The 7,125-nt window shown below is 46.9% G+C and overlaps 1 pseudogene; it reads left to right on the forward strand.

Moving 5' to 3' along the window:
• Window positions 1-2,722: 2,722 nt before the first annotated feature.
• LOC121792252 lies at window positions 2,723-3,441 on the forward strand (annotated as a pseudogene).
• The last annotated feature ends 3,684 nt before the right edge of the window (window positions 3,442-7,125 follow it).

A 7,125-nucleotide genomic window follows, 5' to 3' on the forward strand; every position in this document is an offset into this window, starting at 1 on the left:
TTTTCCAATTTTACTTAATCTGAAATCGGGATGGATTAAATTTCAATTAAAGTTAATGGCCCTTCAAAAGAATCATGCCTAGCTCAAATGAGAAAACGAATACTCTCTCTGTCTTGCAGTGGTGTCTAAGTCATATTCCTTTAATTTGGACTATTCCAAAATAATTGAGTTGTTTTTTTTTTAAATAGAGATACAGAATTCACGTGCCATGGATGTTATCATTTAACGATATTAAATTAATGAGGAATGGATGAGTACAGACTCTTATTTAACATGCGTAGCATTATTATTGACCTAGTTTTACCAACCATAAGCCAATGTCCAGCACGAAATTAACTTTATGCAAATTCCAATATGGCTGCCTAACTATTTGACTTGGTGTCCATCTCTAGGCCATCCACAATAGCGCCTAGCGCACCGCTTAGCCGAGCGCCGGCGCTAGGCGATCTATTGCAACCGCCCAGCCATTTCCGGAATTAAAAACCGCCTAGCGCTCGGCGGTTCCGTGACGCTAGGCGGTGCGCTGGGCGATCCGCTCGGCGCTATTGCAGCGTCCGGATCGCCTAGCGCGATTTTTTTTTCGAAACACTATATATACGCGCCTTGCACGTCTTTTTCATTCGCACCACTTGTTTTAACGAGTACTCTCTCTATCTAAATTTCTGTACAAGATCAACAACGGTAAATGGATCTCAACAACGAGCCTACTTCAGGGAGTAGCGGGTCTCAAGCTCAAACTCCCCCGGTCCCCGTGGGAAGTGGATGGAGTCAGATGCCACCATACTACAACATGTACCCGTGGCAGCAGATGATGCCCGGGATGCCAGCCGGGGGGAGTCCGCCGGGGGGGTTTCCGGCGATGCCGGGGTGGGCACCCGGGATGCAGATGATGCCCGGGGGGTACAGGCGACGCAAGGGACATCGGGGGGGGGGGGGGTACCGGCGACGCAGTGGACGACGGGAGGATCCCAGGAGACACAGGGGAAGCCGGGGGGGGTACCAGCGACGCAGTGGACGACGGGGGGATCCCCGGCGACACAGGGGACGCCGGGGGACGTCTATCGCCCCAGTTTTGACTTTTCGACTGGTTCGTCGCACACATCGACCCCAACGGAGGCGCAACCGTTGCCCCAATTTGACACTTTCTCTTTCGATGACTTGGGGTTAGATCTTCTCGGTGTTCCGGATGCTCCCGTTCAAACGGGGGGCGCAGGGCGGGGTCGTGGTGCCCCAAAGAAGTAAAGCAAGGGGAAGAGGGTCGGCGAGTCCTCGCAGCCGGGTAAGGACGACAGCTCGGTATGAAGGAGGTGGACGGACGCGGAGAACGTCGCGTTGTCCAAGGCGTGGGTGAGTGTTTGTGACGATCCTCTCGTTTCGAACAACCAGAGGATCGTCAACTTGTGGGGCAAGATAGCAGCAACCTACCAGAGGTTTTTCCCGGAGGGGAGGCGATGCACAGGGGAGAATTGCCGGAGGGGTGGGACCGAATCAGGGCTGCGGCCTTCCGATTTTCGAGCTTGTACACCAACGCCCTCAAAATGATGAGCAGTGGCCAATGGAGGAAGACTGCAGGAGGATAGCGGAGAAAGCCTTCCCCCTGAAGGAGGTGTATAAGGACTTCACCTACTGGAACTGCTATCTTGTGCTGAACGACTCCGAGAAGTTCCGAGTAGGTGTCGACGCTGGCTGGCCGAAGAAGCAACGACTGAACTATACCTGTGATTTCAGCGGCAGCAGCGGTGGTTCCCACGACCTCCCCCGAGACGGCCCAGGAGGTCCCGACCCCTCGTTCGTTCGCTCGCCGAACTCGCCCGGTTGGGCACAAGCGGGCTCAACGGGAGGCGAGGGGGGTCGCCGGGGGTTCCCAGGAGGTCCAGTCGGCATCCCCCCTTGGCCAATCCACAACGGATCTCAAATTCTTCGCGCGTCAACAAACACGCGCTCAGATGGTCAAGACGATGGCCGAATGGCGGGCGGCAGTGGACCCCGTGGAGAAGAGTTTGCTTCAAACATTGCTCCTGAGCATGCAGGAGGATTTGGAGGCGGCACGGAGGGAAGCCGCCGGGAGTAGAGGCGGCGGCGACGAAGGCGGAGGCAATGGTGGCGACGGAGGCGGAGGCGATGGTGCCGACAACGACGGAGGAGACGACGACGGAGCAGATGAGTGAATTATTGTACTTTTTTGTTAATTATTGTAATTTTTTAAAATTATTGTACTTTTTAAAATTTTAATAGTATTATTAATGTTTCCCGTATATGTCTCGTAAATTAAATTCCGTATATTGTGTGATTGTTAATTATTTCATTTTAATATAATTGTTATTAGTGATGTGGCTGGGCTATTTATGATGTGGCTAGACTATGGCTGTGCTATTTATGATGTGGCAGGAGGATTTTTAGTGTTGATGATGTGGCAGAATGAGTTTGTGGCTAGGCTATAGCTGGACTATTGCTGGGCTATTCTTATTGTGGATGGCCTTGGTAAATCCACAATTCTCAATGCCACAGATATTTGCAGTTAACAAACACACCCCTAGGCCCATCGACAAACCCTAAAATTTATATACCATTGGACATTTTATTGGTATCAAAGGCCCAGTAGTAAAACATGAGCCAGAAGAGTTGCTGGAGAAAGCCCAACGCAACTAAAAGAAGCCCATCTACGCAAAACCCTAGCTAAATAGTCCATATAAGCGAAATCCCTCCTTCCTCTTCCATTAACCCTAGCCCACGTCAGAATGGCGCCAAAACTCGACCCTTCCCAAGTAGTCGACGTCTTCGTAAGGGTGACTGGAGGAGAAGTCGGCGCCGCCTCCTCCCTCGCCCCCAAAATCGGTCCCCTTGGTCTCTCCCCGAAGAAGATCGGCGAGGACATCGCCAAGGAGACCGCCAAGGACTGGAAGGGTCTCCGCGTAACCGTTAAGCTTACCGTCCAGAACCGTCAGGCTAAGGTAACCGTAGTTCCCTCCGCCGCCGCGCTGGTCATCAAAGCTCTCAAGGAGCCCGAGCGCGACCGCAAGAAGACCAAAAACATTAAGCATAACGGCAATATCTCCCTCGACGACGTCATCGAGATTGCCAAGGTCATGAGATCTAGGTCATGGCCAAGGATTTGAGTGGAACCGTGAAGGAGATATTGGGGACGTGCGTCTCCGTTGGCTGTACGGTCGACGGGAAGGATCCTAAGGATCTGCAGCAGGAGATCACCGATGGAGACGTCGAGGTGCCTCTGGATTGATCCGCTTTCGTTTTTGTAGCCATTTTTGCAATTTGTTATGCTTTTCTTCTTTCCAATTTTGCTTCAATTGAGTGAGTGGCATGGATATTCACAGTTTTTGCAGCTGTTTTTTTTCGATATAGAGAGACCTGAGATCAATTTGATTGATAGTTCTTTGTTTTATCATTCGTTTTTAAGTAAAATGCATGATGATTACAAAAAAATGGGAACGAATCTTTCTTTATTTTACTACCAATTCTTAATGTGAGACTCTAGCTCTGCATATTCTGTTGTTTAATGTTTGGAATCATGCTACTGTGATTATAATGTGTAGTGTGAGTGTGATTATACCTTCTCAATTTGTTTTTACAAAGCAGATCTTAGTCTTAATAGAATGGGAATTCTGTTTTTCTTTTTTATCGCATGAATTTGTGTTTATTTTTTCTTGTATTAAAAAAGATTTGTCCTTCCAAATTTTAAAAAATCCGAAATTAAATAATACTAATAATAATAAAAGTGTCCACGTAAAAAGGCATCGCAATGAAATGAATGTAGACGTTAACTTTGGCTCGCTGATCTAACTATTTTTCCAATATTCCAAATTCCACACGAGGGTATACGTGCACAAAAATATTATTTCGAGGGTGAGAAATTGTGGCTATTAACGCAGCACGTTTTTCACATGCTTAATATTGAAAGCAAAGTGCTGATTCCACCAAACTTTTGCCGACATCTTCGCCTCCTATAAATCCCTATTCAACTACAGTCCCACTACCTTCCTTTATCTCTCGACAGACTAAAACCTAAAGCGATCGATCCATGGCCAAGCATGTTAACTTATTGAGTTGCTGGTTTGAAGTTGCTCCACAGCTGATTGTTCTTCCTCGTCGCCACTCCATTCCTCCTAGGCTGGAGACCATTGCAGAGGAGGAGTCTCATCAAATACCTTCTCACCAACATCTCCTAAACGAAGCAGCATCGTTCCCCTAATTTTGTTCTCTTTCCACTTTTTTTGGTTATAAATTAGTGGCATATGCTATTGCTTGATGTATTCTTTGTTGATTCCTTTCCGTGGCGACTTTTTGGTGCTTTTGTTTGCGTTTTGAGAACATTTGCATCGGTATTTAATTATTTTGAGGTGCTTTTTGCATAATAAAAACAAATTGTTCTGATAATAACCACCAAAAATCAGGCAAACTCAATGTAAGTTGAGAATTGAGCTGAGCTACATTGTAGCGAATTAGCCATTTGTACGAAATGAGCGCATGGATTGTTCAAAATTTGGCTGCATGAGTGAATGTTGTTGTGATCAAGCTTTTGGTCCTATTGCATCTATACCAAATTTAGCAATTTTAAAGGGACTCGTATTAACAATGCACAAATTCACAAGTACCTATCATAAACGAACATCTATAAATTGGCAGTCACAAAATGGGAATTAGGAAGGTCACCAAAAGGTCTTTTGTGTGTTGCGGATAAACTACGAATGGGCCTTAAATAGACTTAATAATGCACTTGGGCTTATGCCAGTGGACTCAATCCAAAAGCATACCAGATCTAAACTTTTTTTCCTATTTCTTTTGTTAAGCACTTAAACTCGTATTTGTTACTAGTGATTTAAATATAAGTTAATCAAATTAACGTTCTAGGAGTATAAATTAGTGAACCCGACTTAAACATCAAAACCGCTCCATTATAATTCTATAAATATGAGACTAGACATGAGTTATACGGCCACCCGGAACGCGTCACACGGGTGGCCCGACGGGACGGCGGCGTGACGCGTTGCAGGGCCCCGTCTCGTCCCCAGCCCGTTCCGAGTTCCGTCCCACAGTGACGAATGGCGAGACGTCTCGCCACGCGCTCCGGCGCCATGCGTGACGCCCAGTCACCGGCCAGCGAGTGGGCATCGTCACGCTGACGCAATAAATCATTTTTTTAAATTCGAATTAAATAAAAAAATTAAAAAATGAAAAAGGTAATATTACCGTTTTTTCCTTTTTTCCTTTTTTATTTTTTTACTCCTAATTCATCCTCATTTCACACACAACTACACATCTATTTTTCCCAAATCATCTTCATTTCCTCTCCAATTTTCATCTAACCTCTCATCACAAAATGTCTGGCAACGGGAACTCTGGTGGTGGCGGCTCCGGTGGGTTCGACATCAACGCGTTCGGCGACTGGGGGGCATGTACAATGTCCTCGGTGGTGGTTCCGGTTCGTCGACGCCGGGCACCCAGGGTTCGTCGACGCTGGGGAACCAACCACCCCATTTTGATGTGGATGCATACGCCCGTCCCTCCGCCTCGAGGTATTCGCAGGGATTATCCTAGATTCGGGAAGATTATTCCGTTGAACCCACTCTGGAAGAAGGCCGAGGCGGGGGAGGAGGCCGAGGTGGTGGAAGCTCCAGGGCGGAGGCGGACAAGGAGCATGAGGAGGATCTAGGCCGGCATCCGTACGGCCCCAAAGAAACGCTGGAGGTGTACAACGCCTGGATCAGCGTCTCGTACGATCCCATCGTCGGGAATCAACAACCCCGGAAGTACTTCTGGGAAAAGGTCACCGAGGCCTACCACGAGATTAAGCCGAATGGCTCCCACCGCCACACATATAAGATGCTCCGCGCTCACTTTGACCGAGTCGACAAAGAGGTCAAAAAATTCTGCGCCATCTACAAGAATGAAGCGGTTCAATACCAAAGCGGAGCCACGGGAGCCAACATTCTGAGGTCGGCTTTGCTAGTCTACTTCGATGACACCGGCAAACAATTCAAATATGTCAATGTTTAGGAGGTCGTCAAAGACGAGGAAAGGTGGGCCGGCGGTGTGAGGTCCAGCTCGGGCTCGACCTCGAAGCGCACGAAGCACACGGCGGGCGGCCAATACTCGTCTAGTGAGGGCGGTTCGGGCAGCGCCGCAGGCGAGTTTGCCTCGCATGAGGTTGAGGGAACGACAGACGATGCCGGGGGGTCCTCCCGTGAGCGCCGTCGACCGCAAGGGAGAAATGCGGCGAAGGCGGCTAGAGGGAGGAGTGGCCGAGCCAAATCAAGCCAGGTGGGCTCGGGCTCGGGGGGGACCGTCCCCTCGAACTCCCTTATGTCCATGTACATGACCGCCACAATGACAGACACTTCCCGCATGACGCCTCCCCAATACCAAGCCTATCTTAACGGAATTGCGTTTATGGCAGCACAACTTGGCATTCCGCCTCCTCACGACTTTAGTGCACCTCCACTGCCTTCGGGGGATGATTCACCGGCGGAGTAGTGTTTTTTATTTTCTATAAAATTGTATTTTAAATTATGTCATTTTTAGTTTTTTAGGATTTTAATTATGTTTTTTTTATTTTTTTAAATTTTAAGTTGTAATTTTATTTTATGTTGTAATTTTATTTTATTTTTAATGAAGTGTGTTTTTTTTAATTGAATTTGGTTGGAAATAAAAATAAAAATGAAATTGAATGAATAGTAATTTAAGGGACGGAGGGTTGCAGGTTCCGTCCCTTAGTTAAGAGATTGAGTAAAAAAATACAGTGGGGCCCATGAATAGTAATTTAAGGGACGGATAAGTGACAGCGTTGCGGATGACATAAACCTTAGTCTTACACACCTATTTTTCTTGAAAAATCCTTTTTGGAAATTTGAATTTCAACTCCTCTCAAGAGCTGAAGTTTTGTTTCTCTCCTAGCCAGGTCCTATACTCCCTGCGTCTTATAAAAATATCGCATTTATGAAATGACATGAGATTTTAGAAAATTTTGCTTCATACGTTAAAAACAGAGAGAAAACATATTTGTATATATTATTGCGAGAGAAGACTTTTTTAGAAATGGAACTAAAAAAGGAAGTGAGACATCTTTTATAAGACATGTGAAGTACTCCATCCGTTCCATAATAGTAGAGT

This window comes from Salvia splendens, chromosome 2 (genome assembly GCF_004379255.2).
Source record: "Salvia splendens isolate huo1 chromosome 2, SspV2, whole genome shotgun sequence".
NCBI lineage: Eukaryota > Viridiplantae > Streptophyta > Magnoliopsida > Lamiales > Lamiaceae > Salvia > Salvia splendens.